Source organism: Contarinia nasturtii, unplaced genomic scaffold (genome assembly GCF_009176525.2).
Source record: "Contarinia nasturtii isolate CC-2019 unplaced genomic scaffold, AAFC_CNas_1.1 Cnas_scaffold_350, whole genome shotgun sequence".
Lineage (NCBI taxonomy): Eukaryota > Metazoa > Arthropoda > Insecta > Diptera > Cecidomyiidae > Contarinia > Contarinia nasturtii.
In genome coordinates, this window is record NW_022197705.1 from 2,836,879 (window position 1) to 2,855,182 (window position 18,304).

The following is an 18,304-nucleotide window of genomic DNA, read 5'->3' on the forward strand; positions in this document are numbered from 1 at the left end:
AATTCCCACCCCCTAAGAGTGAGCCTATTATATGCCCCACCCTGTATGTCTTAATGACATTCTGCACGTTAAAATCGATGCCTTTTCGTCGAGATCAACCTGAACCGTTTTTCTGCATTTGGTCATTGTGACGCCGGCATTGCAATTATACATCCAAAGAGTTTGGAAGAGAGATAGATGTCGGTGTATTATTTTGAATGATGTGTACCACCAAATCCAACAGATTGCATGTCTTATTAAGCATTTCAACCTTAATCTTAATTCAGTTATACAGCCCGACTTTCATTATATCGAATTTGTGATAATAGTTTGGAACTATTCCTGCAACGATGAGCAATGGTTGTTGTTGGTCGTTTTTTTCTTCTTCTCTGAGGCGGATGGCTTTTATGACGCAATTATGCGACGCGCATTCGCCTAAATGAAAAATCCACAATCCGTCGACGATATTAACAAAGTTTATTGATGTTTTCTTGTTTATTTGACAACTTTCGATTCAATGAATAGTGTTTGGTATCAAAAACTCCGTTTATACACCAACAAACCACAAAATTGTTTTACTCTTAATGCAAAAAGCACACACATTTCCAAATGAAGGGACATGCACACATTTTCCGAATTCTTTTAAATCGGATTTTATTATAATCCTTTTTGATGCAGAATGAAGAGAATCTGCTGCAATGAGCTGTGTGGTTTTAATTAAAAAGTCTACGCCTCCTACGTACAACTCAACGGATAGAATCCGTTTTATCATAGTGCACCAAGTGAAACTCGCACACATTCTTCATTGATTCGATGAAATTGTTTGTGTAGTGAATTTTTGGCAAGTTTTCGACGTATTTAAATGAAAAGTGCTGTACCTCTCGGGCAACGTCTTATTACAATCCATGGTTACACATAATGAGTCACTCAAAAGTGACATTTCCGCCATTGCGAAGAGATCATAAATTACCCTGTCATTCCATTATTAAATTCAAAACTTTCCTATTTACTTACATTATGTAAATCAATATGCAAAAGGGTCCACGTCTCTCTCTCTCTCTTTGTCTCTTCAGTTTTTTTTAATAAAACATTGTTGCAATGCTGAATCTCCACTTAGCCAATCTATTTTGCATATAAACATTTGACCCATAGCTTTATTCTAACAACATTATTTTGGCTATTTTAATGGCCACCGAGCAACTGTATCTTATTAAAAACAAGTCCAAAAACGGCACATGACATGTATTACATGCTTTTAATGATTTAGAAGCATTTATGACAAATGCCTGTGCGATATTATATTAATATCGGTTTAATAATAGTCTCGTTTGTCCCACGCATGCACACGAGCTCGACAAATGTCGTTTAATTAAAACAGATATGAAAAGCACATCTTAATTCCCTGTCCGTTTAATATTACATTGAATTTACATATTTAATAAAGATGATGGCAAGACATAAAATTATTACGTAAATCGCAAAAGGAAGCCATCAAAATATAAAGCATACACGCATACAAAAATGGCATTTCAAATCAAAGTTAAATGCAGTTGGCGTTTTATTTTTAATAAAATATCAATCAAAATTAATTCAGAAAAAAAATTGTCTCGCACAAAATAATTTGTAAATCGATTTTTTTTGTCTTTAATTTGTTTTTATTATTTTTTATATCAATGATCATATTTTATGCATTGATTGAATGAACGCATTTCTTAATTGATTTCAACAATAATTTTCCAATGAAATGCCAAACGGAATGGAAGCAAATTATGCATATCAAATATATCGAATATTAATTTTTAACACCATTTAAATTGATTTCATGGGAATTTTATCGGATAAATTATTGCAAACCATGCATAGATTCAAGCGAAAACTGAGCTGCGACCGAGTTTAGAGCGTAGTATAAAAAAAACAGAGCGAATGAGCTCAAACAAGGCAAAAAAAAAAACACAAAAAGTCATCATATAAGAAAGTGAACTCCGACATTGGATGATGCTTAATATTTTACTTTCACAATGCGATATGAAATAGCGTAATTGTATCATTTCATTTGAAAAAGTTTCATCTTTTTTATCTTTACTTCGACGATAAATTTGAAATGAATGCGGAATTTTTCCTCGGAATTCATGAATTTCGTACGAAATCGTTTGTCTACGAATGATGTTAATTTCTTGTTCGAACGAACAGATAAATCTATATGTCAGAGTCTCACAGATAGATAGCGAGAGAGAAACAATTCAAATGAAGAACCAAGAATGTTTTACTATATTTAAAAAGTTCAGCAGAAATCTTTTCAAATGAATTTTCCCTTTTAATTGTTTGAATTTAATTAAACTTGGTATTGAACTATGTGTAGCTTCATTTCTTTTCCAAGTCAATGCATACATCATACGGTCGACTGTGTATGCCAAGATTGAATTCAATGTTTGTGTGTGTTCGCGCGCGTTGAGAGCGTGGCAAGGCAATTTAATGACCGCATTTATGCGACACTCGCCGGCCTACTGTGTTCAATGTTCTTTTAAACCAATATCGTAGCCAAATTTGGAATTGATCATTGCTGACGGAACGAAGAATATGGAATAAACAGAAAACTACCCAAAAAAATATATTTTCTAGAAATAATGCATAATTGTGTGCATTTACCGTGAATGCTATTAAATTATCGTGATGAAGGAAAAAAGACTCTCCATAATTTAATAGCATATCAAACACGAATTCGACTTTAAGTCGACATTTTATATGATAATTAAGAAATGACAAAAAATAAAGTAGATATTTTAACAATATAATAAATTCCATTTGTTTTAATTAATAACAAAAAGACTCATTACTTGCCATTTAAAATGGTTTAAAATATGGATGTCATCAATGTTGTGTACATGCAAACCGGAACTTCAGTCAAGTGCTGCAATCTTCGATCAGGTTGAACCGTTCAGATGTTGAATTGGCTTTGATGAAGTCTCATAACTGCTAACATTTAAACCTGTTTCAATTTATACTTGTTACCTTTCGTCTGAATTACATAAAATAAATCGAATGAAGTGTAAAAGAGGCAGATGCTGCTGTTGGCCGAATAAGGCATATGCTTGGTCGAATAAATAAATAAAAAGCATACAATCAATGTGTTTATAGTAGAGTAGGCTTCTGTGAAGTAAAACGAGCGAATAAATTTGCATGGCTATGAATGAACGTGACCGTAGGCTATAATTTGTTTGATTTGCATTTTGTTTGTTTTTATTTTCCAGATGAATAAACTACAGAGCATCGTGTGTGCAGTGCGTACGCGAGTAATTATGTTCGATAAAAAGCATTGCGAAATGGTTCTGCCATTATCGAAACACGCCCTTATGGTAAGTAGAAAATGTCTGATGCTCCATAAGAATTTCCTATTTTTTTTATTGCGACTTTCATTAGTATGTCTTTAAGATGGATGCTTCTCTCTATCTATCTATCCATCTATCTATTTATTTATTTATCTATCTATCTCCATCTTGTCAATTGGCCAAAAGGATTTCAATTAGTCCGCAGATGGTGATTTGACTTGAAAGTGATGATCTCTGTCCATTTCAATCTTGATGGTCAATATTTTGGTCTATATTGCATATGACGGAGCTGAATTGATGGATGTAATTTGGAAAATGTGAGCTGCATTGCGTTCACACATTGCACCATTAGAGTCCATTGCAATCAATTACATCGAGTGTATAGGTTGTACATTTGGTTGATGTGCATCGGTCGTTATATTGAGATTGAGGGTTACAAAGGATTGAGGGTTACAAAACTCTAAAAGGTTTTTAACGTAACAACAGAAAACCAAAGTTTATTGACAACTACGTTTTACATGTGATAATGGCCATTTGCTCCAAATATCACAAATGATATGGTCCATCCAACCACCACACAATGCACACAAAGACCATGCCATTTTTATTGTGGCATCAGTGATTCGTCGCCGTCGCCTCTATGTTGTGGATTATAGTTGTTAAAATTAATAACTAAATTATGAAAATGTGAGTGCATTTTTGGCAGACATATCACTTGTAGATTGGTGACTTTCTTTTTTTACGAAGCCATTTTCGGCCACGAAAAGAAACACAGGGAGAGAGAGAGAGAGACTGGAACTTGAAAAGAGATAAGGTTTTATCAGTCGGTGAATGTTCCCAATATCATAGCAACGATGAGTAAAAAAAAACTAAAATGTTTTGCTTTTCGTATAACGCATACCATATAATTGGAATAATAACATTCTTGTGCTCATTCATATGCTTAAAAGCACACTCGCTCTACGACAAAAACAAAATACAACAACATTCCCATCGTAAGATAACATTTCGAGCAAGAGAAAAAAAACATGAGCATAAATTTCTCTGTGGTCTTCAGTCTTCAGTCTTCAATGCATATCGTATGAGATTGATACAATAAAAGTTTTCTTATTAACCAATATTCTGAAAACCGAATTTGGTGCGCGCAGTACATGGCACCATGTGTATATCACTCATTCACCCAATGCTCATGCATGGCTCATAGACACACACACACACATGCATACGAATGATATCGCGCGCGCACACGTATCCCATATGCAGCCATATTTGTGAGCAAGCGAGTAATCGAAAATGTATCTAACGAATATGGTACACAAAAAGGAGAGAGGAAAAAAAAACATACACACACACGTACGACAACCATCGAAGTAACAAGCCCACGAGACAAATATGTCTGCCATGCGAGATAAATTGGTGGCAGTGTCAGTGGTGCTAGCGCGCCTCAACCTAATGCATTCACTCACTCGTTGAACTATTAAAGATAGAAGGAACGGCATACATACGTGTATATCCATATTGAGTACGACCTCGAATATGTTGTATGTGATATAGATTGGTATGCATTATAGATGCTTTTTAGGTGCTATTTTTGCTATGTGAAACCATAATGTTAAACTGTAAAATGCATTTGTGCACCACCTCCTCCGTGGGTTTCTTTTCCATCGGTAAAATGTGAAATAGCACAGCACAACTTGAATACAGAGTGTGTGTATATGTTTAATGACAACGATGACGAGAGATCGAGAGTACATTCGGTTTTTCGGGCATCTACTTGAACTGCGGTCGACTACTTTTCTAATTCTTTTGCTTCGTTTGTCGTTTGAATTTTCTTCATCTTCACTCCTTACCGCTGACACTATCTTGTTTCTCTTTTTGATGCTGTTGGTGTTGTTGTTTTGCCGTTCTCTTTGTGTATTCAGCTTTTATTGCTTGTGCAAGCACGTACACCAAAAGAGAACGAGAACACCAAAGCAATATCGAGAAATGTTCATAGTCTTTCATAAATGCAGAGTACACATATGCATGTAAAGTATGAATCTAATAAACCATAACTGTACCTATTACACTATGCTGTGTTTCTGAGCACACATACACAGTTTGCATGTAAGTGACGAATGTAATATTGTTTTTTTTTTTGCGACAGCATCGCCTTTCGCATAGATATGACACTCATAGATCCTCAACATTCATCTTGTCATGTTGTGTACTCTCTTTTTTTCCTCGCCTTCTTTTCGTATGCATCGTATGTTCATGCTGTTGTTGTTTGTATCGTATACCAATTTTCATCCTTTTCCAGTCCTCCTGCACATACCGTGTTTATTTGTTGTTCATTTGCTCTCGCTTTCGATTCTAGAGCAGAGAATGTATATCACATTTGTTGTTGTTCTCTTCGTGCTGTGTGTATTTCTCATGCCCCGTTGCTATTTTGGTGCTCACGTAATACACATTGTCATTATGAACATACACACACTCTTACTACACCAACCAGAATATTTTCTTCGGTCATTCAACATTGAACAGCTCGAAATAATATTATTTTTTCGCTTGTTCCCTTCTCTTTCTCTCTTTCCCTATCTATCTCTGGCTGTCTCCATCGCATTCTGACTCTCACGGTCGCCCATTCAAATTCGTGGCAAAATACCTTTACTTCTCATCGAAAATGTTTATATAAATAAGGTTATTTGTATTTTCTTCATATAGCTTCGATTTTATTTTTATAAGCCGGTATAACGTATGACATGTGTACGTGTCAGTTGTGCAATATAAACGGCAACGAGAAAAGTTCTGGCTATCCCCACACGAAGCCTCAACGAATTTTCGACGATGATGATGATGACTTTGTGTTGTTGTTGTTTTTTTCTTCTTAAAAACTTTTGCACACGACAACCTAAAATTGCGCCGAAGTTTTAAAGAACAATTTGAACATTGATCAACGAACGTACCCACACATGCATACATAAACTCATTTAACCTGATACCTGACACCATCATCACTTCTGAACTGATTGGAATGGAATTTTGTTGTTTTCTCTTCCTCATTCAAAAGCGAGAGAGAAGAAGAAAAAAAAAACCTGAAACCAAAGTTTATACTATTCCATATAGCATAACCAATACGGTTGCGGTTTCGATGTTATTTTATTATGCTGAAAATAAATCAAAAACAAAGTGATGGAAATAAAATTGCACTGATGCCATATTCCTGTGTTCACGTTATTTTATCATCATCACCGTCATCATCGTTGTCGTTGTTTTAGTCGTAATCGACATGAGCAGTTTTCTTCGCATCACCAGTTGCTAAACAGCCGTGGAACATACTTTCTCGTTCAAACTTTAATGCACAAAATTGAGAGCATTGAGTGTAGATGCGAAATTGTCACCATTTCTAAATATCATAAGATTTATTATGCTTATGAACGAAATGGTATTATATTTTGGTATGATGTGAATACAAATAGATTGTTTTTTTTTTTTTGTTCGCCTTTCACTTAGAATGATCAACCGCGCAATGAAATAAAATCTATGACAGTTTTTTTCTACGCTTGCTTCCTCGTCTCCTTTGTTCGCGCCGCAAAATACATATATATGTATGAATTACAGATAATTTAGTGCAAATGTTATATTGGATAGCAATAAACGAAAAGTTCACGCCTTTGCTCAGGTGGTTCAAGTGACAAGTTTCATTTCACAAACAACAACAAACTAATAAAAAAAAAATCGGAGCAAAATTGAATTGCAAATGAGTTGAACCCTGGAATATGTTGATGGGTGGGTGCCCATATTTTATCTTGAATATTATCATTTTCAACAGTTCATTTATGGATACAGATCTAATAAGTTTCTAATCGATTTTTTTCGGTGGATTCGTTATGAATTTCGATTTATTTTATTTTATTCGAATTTAAATTGATTTTGTCTGACTTCATAAATATCATTCTTAATTAACGAATTTGCACATTTGCCAACGAAATGGTGTCGATGACGTGATTTTTTTCCAATTTACCTATTCATATCAAATCATATGGGTATGTAGCAAAGTATACACCCATTTCAATGTGATTCGTCAAGCAATGAAACAATGTAAAATGGAATGCATTTCGGTCGTTGTTCACTTCCTGGTTTTTGGCAAATATGGTATGTGCTCGATTTGTTCGTTTTTAATTAAAATACGTAAATTAAAGTCAATCAAAATGTAATTTTGAAGATTTTGCATTGAATCCTTTTTCGTCCGTATTTTCAACTGTTTTCGTTCGCGTAGTGAGTGAATGTTTCGATGTCGTCGTTGTCATTGTAAAATCGATTTTCATTGCCTCGGTGCTTAAAACAAAACGATTTCCATTTTTGCTCTGCTGTGATTGGGAGCAACTTCAACTCGACTGGCATCGAAACGTTGATTCGTGTACTGCGTATTTTTTTTTCGCTCACATGCTGACTATGACGCTGTGTATTCGTACTCGTCCAATATGCACGTGGTTGATAGCGCAGAAAGAAAACTGATTGCTCTTTTAAGTCTCAATTCAGTCTAATTGAACTCATAAAAATCTGTACCCTGCTTCTTTATATTTTACACAAATACACACACTCACCAAATCATAGTCAAACGACATATACTCGATAGAGCGAATGAAAACTCTCTCGCGCGCTAAAGAACAGAAAAAAAACAACAAGCACATTGAGTTTGTTATGAAGGAAATACCTAATTCACTGTGTGTCATAACAAAGAGAGCGAATCATTTGCATTTTGCTTAGAATGGATATTTGAATGTGTGCCGCAATGCCAATCAGCCAAGAGTGGCACAGTGAATATGATGCGTGAAAATGTTCATCATAGAATGAGCACGAGAGAAACAAACATGGAAAAACATCATTTATGGAATTAAAAAAAAAATTCGCTTCCGAATTGAGTGGTGTCTTGAATTGCTTACGTTCAAAACGAACATTTAATTGGAGCCACACAATGAATGCACGTTCTATTCAACTTCGTCTTCATCGTCGTTGTCGACAACGTCTTTTTTTTAACGAAGCGAGAATTTTGCTTGCCGATAAATTCTCAACGCTTCAATATTTTATGATGACGACGACGACAACGCTGGCTACGACGAAAGAGCAAAGAGAATTTCAAGTGCAGGCGGCAACTTAACAAACAGCAGACGTATATGTAATGTTATAATGGTATTCTCATGTATGTCGGAACTCAGAATACAAAGAGCAATGACGTTCCTATTTTGCCACGTAATCGTAAATGTATCATCGTTGCGACTAGATTTTTTTTTTATTTAAATAAAATATGTACGAAGGAGACGTGAACGTAGTGAAAAAAAGGAATAACACGCAAACGAAATTAAATGGAATAAACTGAACAGTTTGCCACAAGTAGAGAAAAGAAAACAAAAATGCATCCCACTCTTATCGTGGATAGCGAGTGGCTGGCTTTTTTGTTTTCAACAATTTCTCTCTTCCATAACTGTTACATGAAACTCATTTTTTTCGATAGCGAACGGACATCGTCTCGAATATATATACCGAAATAGAATTTTTGCTTATCGCTTTTCTTTCTCTTGTTTCTCCATGAAAACAAAAAAAAAAGAATGGAAAATTTGAAAAAGTTTTTACGACTTTCACCTGACGTTCAAATCGCAAATATATGTTGATTACGAAGCAATGGCACAAAAGTGTTTTCGCGCGCGCTCTGTGTTGCTTGCTCCCAAGAGAGATCACAAAAGATTCGCATATATCTTTTTCCGTGGATTATCACGGCTATGCGGAACGTTGTTGGCCACTGGCCATTTTAATTTATCAAAAATCAAAATGGATTTAATTACTATACTTTTCTTCGCTTTGCTCTCTCACAAGCATCATTTGCATTTCGGGCCAGCAGATAAACGGCCCTGGCCTACGAGAAGCAATTTCAACGTAATTAAAGTAATTAATTTCAAAATTTATAAACATTAATACGTGACTTTTCGAAAAGAACAGACAAGAGACCCACGTGTATACAACGCATTCACTGTTTATCTTCTTTTTTTCTCGAAATTTTGTAAGACAAAAGGAAAAAAACACAGATTCGGTCGTTTCACACGCGAAAAAAAATTTGCAAAGAAAAACAAAATGTACACAAAGGCGAAATCTGGATAAAATTAAGAAATGAAGAGAGAGAATACAGACAATTTATGTCGATTATGATTTTTTGCGTTTTTTATTGTTCCGTTGGCGTGGCGTTTGCCGATATTTTTGTGTCCCATGGTGTGTTCTGTTTGCCATTTGCCTGTGCCGATCCAATTTATAATGATGTAAGAACGAATTGGAGCCAAAAGCAAAACGCACAAAAATTGAATGTTTCGCCAGCACATCACAAGCAAAGATGAAAGAGAACAACTTGATGTGTTGGATTCGTTTTATTTTGCTCATGGATTTTCTTTTCAATTCTTTTTATTGAAAAAAAAAGGCGAAAAACACGAGCGAAAGAAAGAGAAACATGGAGAAAGAGAGAAAGAGATAGATGGAGAGAGAAAATAAGAAAAATGCGTATCCAATGCACGTTAGCACTTACAAAGCCGGCATATTATTGTTATTATAATGTGTCCCGAGATGCGAACGAAAAGTCTGGCTGTTCTTACTTTCGAGCGCTCATATGTCTGCGATTTAATACAATATCCAGTTGATTGCTATCACATTATTTCTTTTCGTTATATACTGTTAAAATGCATGGCCCCAAGAAGAAATGTAAAAGTGCCAAAAAAAACACATTTTTACGAAAATATAAATGAAAACGAACGGGGAAAAAAATTCGTTTGATTTTTCAGATATATGTATACTCATTTTTTTCTCTCTTCATTTTAAATCGTCATTTTCTGTCGCTCGCAATGTTTACACACTGCGTGTGCGTATGCACAAAAGGCGATTATCTGAAAAGATGAAAATCAAAGGAGCAAAATAAAAAAAAATAAGACGAAATCGATTGAAACCGAACAGAGTGTACATAGCACATCAGATTGTTATTTTTAGTTCAATTTTGAGTTTCGACAAAATTCCAACACACAAGCAAGCAAGCCAGCAAACAAATAACGAAAACATTTGAATAAATTATCCCAATCGAGCTGGGAGATGCTGTGACGAGAGTAAGAAAATAAGAACCTGTTTTTTCTGTATTTGTATATAAATTACAGAATCGAATATACTATGTAGACATCGATGAAAATTTACTTACACACCATACAATGTATAATCGGCTCAACCATTCAGTGCGAAGTGGTATTTCTGGTCAAAAAACTTATAAAAGCATCATCATCATCATCGCATCGTCGAGCCGAAAGAGTCTGATTGGAGATGGGTGCTTTCTCTCTCCATCATTTATAATATATACGCTTTTTGGTGTGGTTCGTTATTCTTTTGGTCTCAATAACAGCAAAAAAAAATTATTATTCGCCTGGGTTTGTTAATCAGTAGGCGAATCATGTCAGAACAACCAGTGTAATAATCAAAATTCGCTGTGATATTTATCACATATTAAAATCTCCATTTTTGTCATTTTATGTTATGGTCTTTATGGTGGCGCAAACAAAAAAATTAATAAGTTATTCAAATCTACAATTGATATTTTCGGACCACAGTTGCCATAATATAAATGTAATTTAAATACAAAATATGGCATTCGATTGCCTTAGGACCAACAGCATCTGATAAGAACAAAACCATTCTGTTGACGAAAAGTGTTGTGGATCATCATTAGATGGCAGCACTTCACGGCTGACATCTGAAAAACAATAACAGACACCAATACATAGAGAAAAACGTATCGCTGTCAATGTATTGGTGGAAGGGGCGTGCTTCAGAGCACTGACTTACCAATACAATGACAACAATACATTAAAAGCACAACTGTTCACTAACACACGCGTAACGGCTTTGGTTGCCATGGTCTCCAATGTTGTAGTTGTGCACAAACAATCTTCATGTGTGAATAATGATGGAAGTCATTCTGAAATAAAGTGTCATGTCGACGACATTCCATTTTTGGTTTGCTTCAGATATTTTTAGTTTGTATTTTCTGTTGTTTTTCCTCTTTGTTTTGGTGCCGAAGTTCCGATAAATGAAATAAATTCATTTTCCACGATAAAAAAAATGGGTTTAAGTTTTTTCTCTTTGTCAAAATCGTGTTAATTAATGGAAATAATGATGTCGAAGCATCTACCAAATTGCACAATGGACGCTGTCGCTTTTGTTTTCAATTCACATCACACAAACATCCAAGTGAACGCAATATTATGATTATTATTGTTACGTCTGCGAATTTAATAAGCAAAACCACAACTGGACGAACATCTGATTAATTTTTGGGTAATGTTTATATTGAGATTAATTAAACAAATATTATATGTCATTTATTCTGATGCTTTTTTTGTATTCTCTTGTTGTTTTTATAGTGCCAAATACGTAAAGCAAATGCCAACGCTTCTTTGCCTTCTTTACTTCGGAATCCATCATTTCATGAGTCACAGAATCGCATGTGGGCATAATTCAAAATGATTTACGATAAATAAGCTTGTTTCATCAATGAGAGACTACCAATTATGAACTACAATATTTTGACGCTGTTTGACGCGCCCGATAGAGCCATTGTCCTCAATTCTTCTTTTTTTTTCGTTCTTCACTATGTTAATTAGACTTACTACACACACATGCATAAATCAATTGACTAGATTCAATATACATTTGAATAAATTAAAGACAGCACATAATAGTTGCCAGATCATATACAATTACAAATAGATCTTCTGGTTGAGATGTAAACGAAAATCGAATTCTTTGTACAAATGCCGCAACACCCAGAGAGAAAAAGAAAACATGTGATATTTTTAGATATGTAATGGTCTTTCTTATCTGAATTCACTGACTGTATATCTATTTTAAATATATTCATTTTAAAATGTTGAGGCCTAGTCCGATGTAATAGATACATCAAACGAATATTTTTTTTTTGGAATTTTAAATATAAGCCGAATGTACAATATAGAAGTGATTTTAAATTCAAATCACGAATATTGACAAATTGCACACAAAAGAATAAAATGTATCCAAATTTTGATTTTCGATGAATTCCCTCTTAAAAAAAAGAACACAAAGAGAAATCAATCGAATTTGCATGATGCATTCCATTGTTAGTCTATCAAAAATGACTTGTTTATTATGCATATGGTATTATTCCGTTGTTAGAAAAAAAAATGCAAATTAGTTATGTATTTGCAATACCAGCAGGATGATGTAAGAGCATATAAATAAAAACACTTGATTTGAAGCGTATAAATATCATTGATATAAGCAAAAAAGATGCATCGCAAAAAATGAGCAAAGTTTTTGCTTTTCATTTTCAAAATATTTTGTTAACGTCATTTTCATGACATTTCTCAAGACTCAATATAGCTGCACTTCAGTTAAATAAAATGGTGTGAATGGAAGCACTATCTCCCTGAAATGTTTTTTGTCGAAAGAAAAGAATTGGCTTAACATTACGAAAAATGGTACCTTTCTCGCAATCGAATCGGCAAATTGTCTTGTACATTGGACGAGACATCTTTTTTTCGCTTCCTTTATGTCGTTATAGAGCTAAAGGAAGAAGAAAAAAAACAAAAAAAAGAACCATAACGGGATTAAGTGAAACACGCCAATGAATAATAATAGTATTAGTTCAGAAACAACCCCTTAAATTAAGGCGAATCGTTTAACAAATGCTAAAACTTTTGCGTATTTGCCCCAAGACTGAGAACAATGCTTCATTCACGATGAAATGAACGATGATGATGACGATGAGGAAAAAAATGTTGCATTTAACCATGGAGATAAGTGCATGGTGTTTCACTGGGATAAAATATACTGAAGCAGATAAGCAAAAATAACACAAAAATACGGCTGTTGGTTTTTATCTCTGGCAAGCTCAACACCGTGTCTCAATCTGCCGTGAACGAAAGACAAACGACGCATTTCTTTTCTTCTTCTTTTTTTCCGTCTTTCATTCTTTCAAAAGCAAAAAAGCCAAATTAAAGAGATTATAATACAATTTTGTTAAATAAGCTGATTTGGGTTCGGTTTTTTTTTATTCCACTTCGAACGGTGTGTATTTCCCTTTGGGGAACGTGATATACGATGGATAGAAATAGAACGCCAAAAGGATTTTGATCGTTTCTTCTTTTCTTCTCTTTGTTTTAAATCTTGTTGAATTTTTTTTTACCATGACACTCCAATGAATAAGCATACTTGCATCGAAATTGAAGCGCCTTAAGTTGATTATATTGAAGATATGTGTGTGTGTGTGGGCAAAGCTCCACATTTCATTTAAATGTTGCTTCGTGTGGTATGAACATTTGTTAACTGAATTTAAAACAACCAAAACGGGAGAAAGAGAGAGTGACTATAAGAGCGTCAATCAAACAGAATGTGATGTGAGCATTCAAGATATGTATGGCGAAAAACACGTGTATAAACTGACAAATTATAGACGAAATATTTCGTATTGTTCCAGCTTCAATTTCAATTTCCTCTCCAACACCTACCTCCTCATACAATTGAGTCATTCAGTTTTTTTTCGTTTTTTTTTCGTTGTCGTTTGTTCAGCACAAAAAGAGTCATCAGACATGTGAGAATATTTCGTTATTGAACTCAATTGGTATTCACAGCCAATGCACCTTAATCAATTCTGAGCCAACATAAGCAAACGAACTACGAGAGTCACTGATTTGTGCTGTGTGTTGAATGCAATGTGCACATGAATACAAAACAAGCAAATTGGATGTTTCGCCTTTGCTCACCCATCATCAATGCTAAATCTTATCCGTTCCGCATGCAATGGGTGGTGGTGTATTGTTCCAAACTTCAATCTTCGCTACCTTCTGTTAACATTTCATCGTTGAAAATATTTACATTTTTCCGCTTTACTTGCGCTCGAAATGAAAGAGTGAACCCTTTCCCATTTATAAAATGCTCAAAGCCAAAATGGTGTTCACATTCTGAATCGGTGTCATTGCACTATGCGATGAGATGAGAAAGAGTGTGAGAGAGATCTAGCTTTCAAATTAGATGTGTCTGCATGCCATATTTGTCTTTGTTGTTTCGTTTTTTAGTTTTACATTTTCTGGAATAAAATCAAATACACGGTGACCATACGCGTTTCAATGCAGATATGGAAATTCATTTCAAAAAATGAAAATGGAAAATTTACATTTTTTCATCATAAAATCTCTTTCCCGATGAATCAACAACAAAATGTACATGCAGATTTTGTATATTTATTGATTAATCAATTTAAAGAAATGCTCAAAAATGCATCAAATCACTATCAATCTTCCGTATACCATTGACAGCGTCCCATCACTGTTTGCACTTTGTTAATATCTCTTTTATCCCAAAAGAAAACAAAGAAGAGGCGAGAAACCGGTTTCAACATTTAACCAAAAACCAACATTTTATGCTCTGGTTCCAGATGCACACGCACCGATATTAATTGCTGTTTTTGTTTTCTGGTTTTCACTCTGGAAATTGATGAATGAACCCAAAAGAATGCCGAACATCAAAAAGTAGATGATATTTTATTTTCAGAGAAAAAGCACCAAGAAAAAGTGCTACAACAAAACATTTATATGCTTGGCATATTCACATTGTCGTTTGTTCAGTTAACTGAACCGTGTTTCATAGTGTCTGTGATCGCGTCCACGTGTACGGAATTGGTTTAAAAAGACAAACAACAATATACAACATTGCCCATTACCACGGGATAAATAATTGTTGTTTCTTTGCTATTCAAACTGTGGCAACGTTTGCCTCTGTCTTCGTCGTCGCTGTTTTACTTTTTTTATATGCGCTTGAACTTTGAACGAAAGAAGAAAAACATAAGCGAATTGACACCATTCGTCGCTGATATAAATACTTGGGCGCGTGTGTGCGGGCGCTCAAGCGCTTCGTGGATTGCACAAAAACGCAAAAACTTCATAATTACTTTGAGTGTTGTTAAAGCAGACGGAACAACGGCAAATTAATGCAATATTAAATAGAGTCAGTCTTCTTGGCGTTGTTACTATGAGCGAATCGTTCTGTTTTTCTTACGCTCTGCACACACACACATTTACACTCATTCACACATATCTTAGAGCATATTATTATTCGCTTCCCATTTGTTTCGTAATATTTTCCAAATGGACAAACTTCTAATTATAAGTAAACGGATTCGCTTATGACCTGGCTTGTCTGGCTATTTAATAATTAAGTTAAATGAAAGAAAAACATGTACAACATCGAAACGAGAAAAACAACGATTTCGCTGTCACATACACACACATGCGACTAGATTCCTTTGTTTAGTTCAATATGCATGTTTGTATTTAGCAGAAGTTTCTTATTTTAATCAAAAATTGCGACGTCTTTGAGATAGACAAAGAAAAGAATAGAGTGAGAAAAAAAGATGTTGTTGTTTTTTTTGCTTACAGATTCAGCTTAAGTGTGAGGGTTTTATCATTGATTCACATCGAAAGTTTGATTAAAAGTCTCCGCTTCAGTCTCATTATTCTGAAACTATTTGCATGTCTTAAGTTTAAGCACTTGATTGTGGAACGGCATGGAACGGAAGCAAAGCGACATGTCACATATTGTGCATATATCTTATTAAATCATTCACATCGAAACTTCCTGACACTTTCCCCACTGAATAAGAAACATGAACAGATGAATTAGAGGAGAATGGGAGTGAGAGGAAGAGAAAGTAAGAATGGGAGCGGAAGAGAGAGTGTCATTTATACTACAATGTTTGTGTCACTCTGGCAAACCATCGCGTAATTCATTAAATTAAAGCAAACACACTTCGGCGCATATGTTCAAGGAAGTGTACGAGTGCGATCAAACCCAGTGAATATTATCATTGTCATCCGTTCAATCAACGATATTAAATCTCAAAAGAATGCTTGGCTTTCGACAAATTGCAGCTCAGCATCTAAACAATGTACATACAAACTGGACGAGAGGAAAATGCTTTTTAATTAAAATGCATGATAGCAATCAACGATGTCTCAAGAGAGAAAAAAAAGGCAGCGAATTTTCGAAAAGCGATTTCATTCGTTTTCGGTATATTCAAAATTAAATGTTCTTCTGTACGAAAATGGATGATTTTTGGTAAATGGGCAGCATTGGCTGGCACATAAATTATTCATAATTCGATGGCACGTTTCAGTGCTTCAATTATTACTTGCTCGAAAATGCGTAGGAAATTTCATTTTGAATTAAATCATAATGAGATCACTTCTCGTTCAGCTGTTGTTAACAACGATATCGAGTCATTTTTTTATTAGTGCTGTTTCTTTTAGTAACCTCTGACTTTTAAAATATATGCAACCAAAACCATTTTAGCAGCTCTTCTCAAACGAATCAAGTTTCATGCATTTAAATTCCATGTGATAAATTCAGATTCTTTTTAAGTTTTAGCCATAAGGAGGAGCATGTCAAAAGTCAGGTTCGCTCTCCTCTCGTGTGTGATCAATCGATAAATTCCGGATATATAATCCGCTTTCTATAAACGTATTTGCATTTTTATAAAATACAATACGCCATATTGTTCAATGATTGCGTTTCGACACCATCCCGATTTACATTTTTATTGGAAAATGGGAATTTCATTCATTTTGCTGTGAAGAAACGAAAGCGCGCGCGCTCACACGCACACACACCGAAAATATGATGCCACTGCTGTTACTGATCGATGTACGTGCAAGTCATTTGCAATGATAATGAAACCATTGATTATGTGTGCGGTGTGGATATAATATTGAATGAAACAGCTACTGTACCACCGCACATCCAATCATGTCATTTTCTCCCTTGAATTATATTCAAAATTCAATGTCCATACACACACACACAATATTCAATATTGAATTTTCAATCGTCGAACACGAAAAAAAATTGCGATTTCAAAGCGGTAACTTTATCCAATCACCGAGTTACGAATTAAATGGAATATTTTACACAATTGTCTGCATATTAGATATCAATCAATGGCAACATATTGGAAATGTTTATGAATGACAATATTTTCCATTTCATATATACATTCAATCGCATGTTTCTCACTTGTTATTTTGAAATTCGATTACGTTGTTCACTTTAATTTGATTGATGTGACTTGATATGTTCGAGAAGTTTATTTGATCGAAGAAATCAATTTCTTGCTTGAATTAACATTTGCAAAGTCAATTGTGCCAACGACAACCGCACATTTGTTGAATTGAACGCTATTTTTTACAATGTAAAAGCCATAATTATGGATATGGAAATGATGACAATCTCTCTTCAAGTTAAAACCACAAAAATAACATTTGATATGCTGTCATTTTGAAAAATTATGGCAATTGATTGAATTAAATTTTTATGTTCTTGACCTAATTCAATTTACAAGTTCATGTTTTAAACAACAGCCAAAGTTTTCGGAAAACAAAGACTGTCAAATTGAAAATTGGTAAATTTATGCACAACAACATTTGTATTAAGTTTATTTTCACTGATTGTTATCGTGATTATTGCTCACGATGCAATCTCGTTTAAAGCATGTGACTCGAAAAGACAAAATGTTTATGTTTATTTGCACAAAAATGCATATTCTCTCCTTCTCTTCCATTCTCGCTTCACATTTACAATTTGGGTGTTGTAATTTTTGACGTAACAAAAAGTTGTCCAGAAAAAGCAGTCAAAATGATCTAACATAGAAACATTTTTACATATATGAGTGCTGTATAACGTACTTGATTTTATGACACCATCATGTAGACATTTCGTCATTTTATGATCGCTTAATGTGCCAAATGGTTTGTTATCTATTTCTTTCTCTGTCTTTCATCCAAAGCACGTCTCACCGAAAAAAACCCTTCACCATTTTCTCTTTTTATCCATCGCTTCGTTTATGACGAATTGTGCCTTTGTCACTGTTGTTTTTTTCTCTCGTGTGCATTATCGTTTGCATAAGCAAG

At 34.5% G+C, this 18,304-nt stretch overlaps 1 protein-coding gene across 4 annotated transcripts in view; it reads left to right on the forward strand.

Moving 5' to 3' along the window:
• Positions 1-3,227: 3,227 nt before the first annotated feature.
• Positions 3,228-18,304, forward strand: part of LOC116338349 (homeobox protein abdominal-A homolog) — a 91,554-nt gene continuing 76,477 nt past the window's right edge. For all 4 annotated transcript variants that reach the window (XM_031763552.1, XM_031763547.1, XM_031763551.1 and 1 more), the window contains exon 1: positions 3,228-3,332. The gene's annotated coding sequence lies outside the window, so the exon portion shown is untranslated. The remainder of the gene's footprint in view (positions 3,333-18,304) is intronic.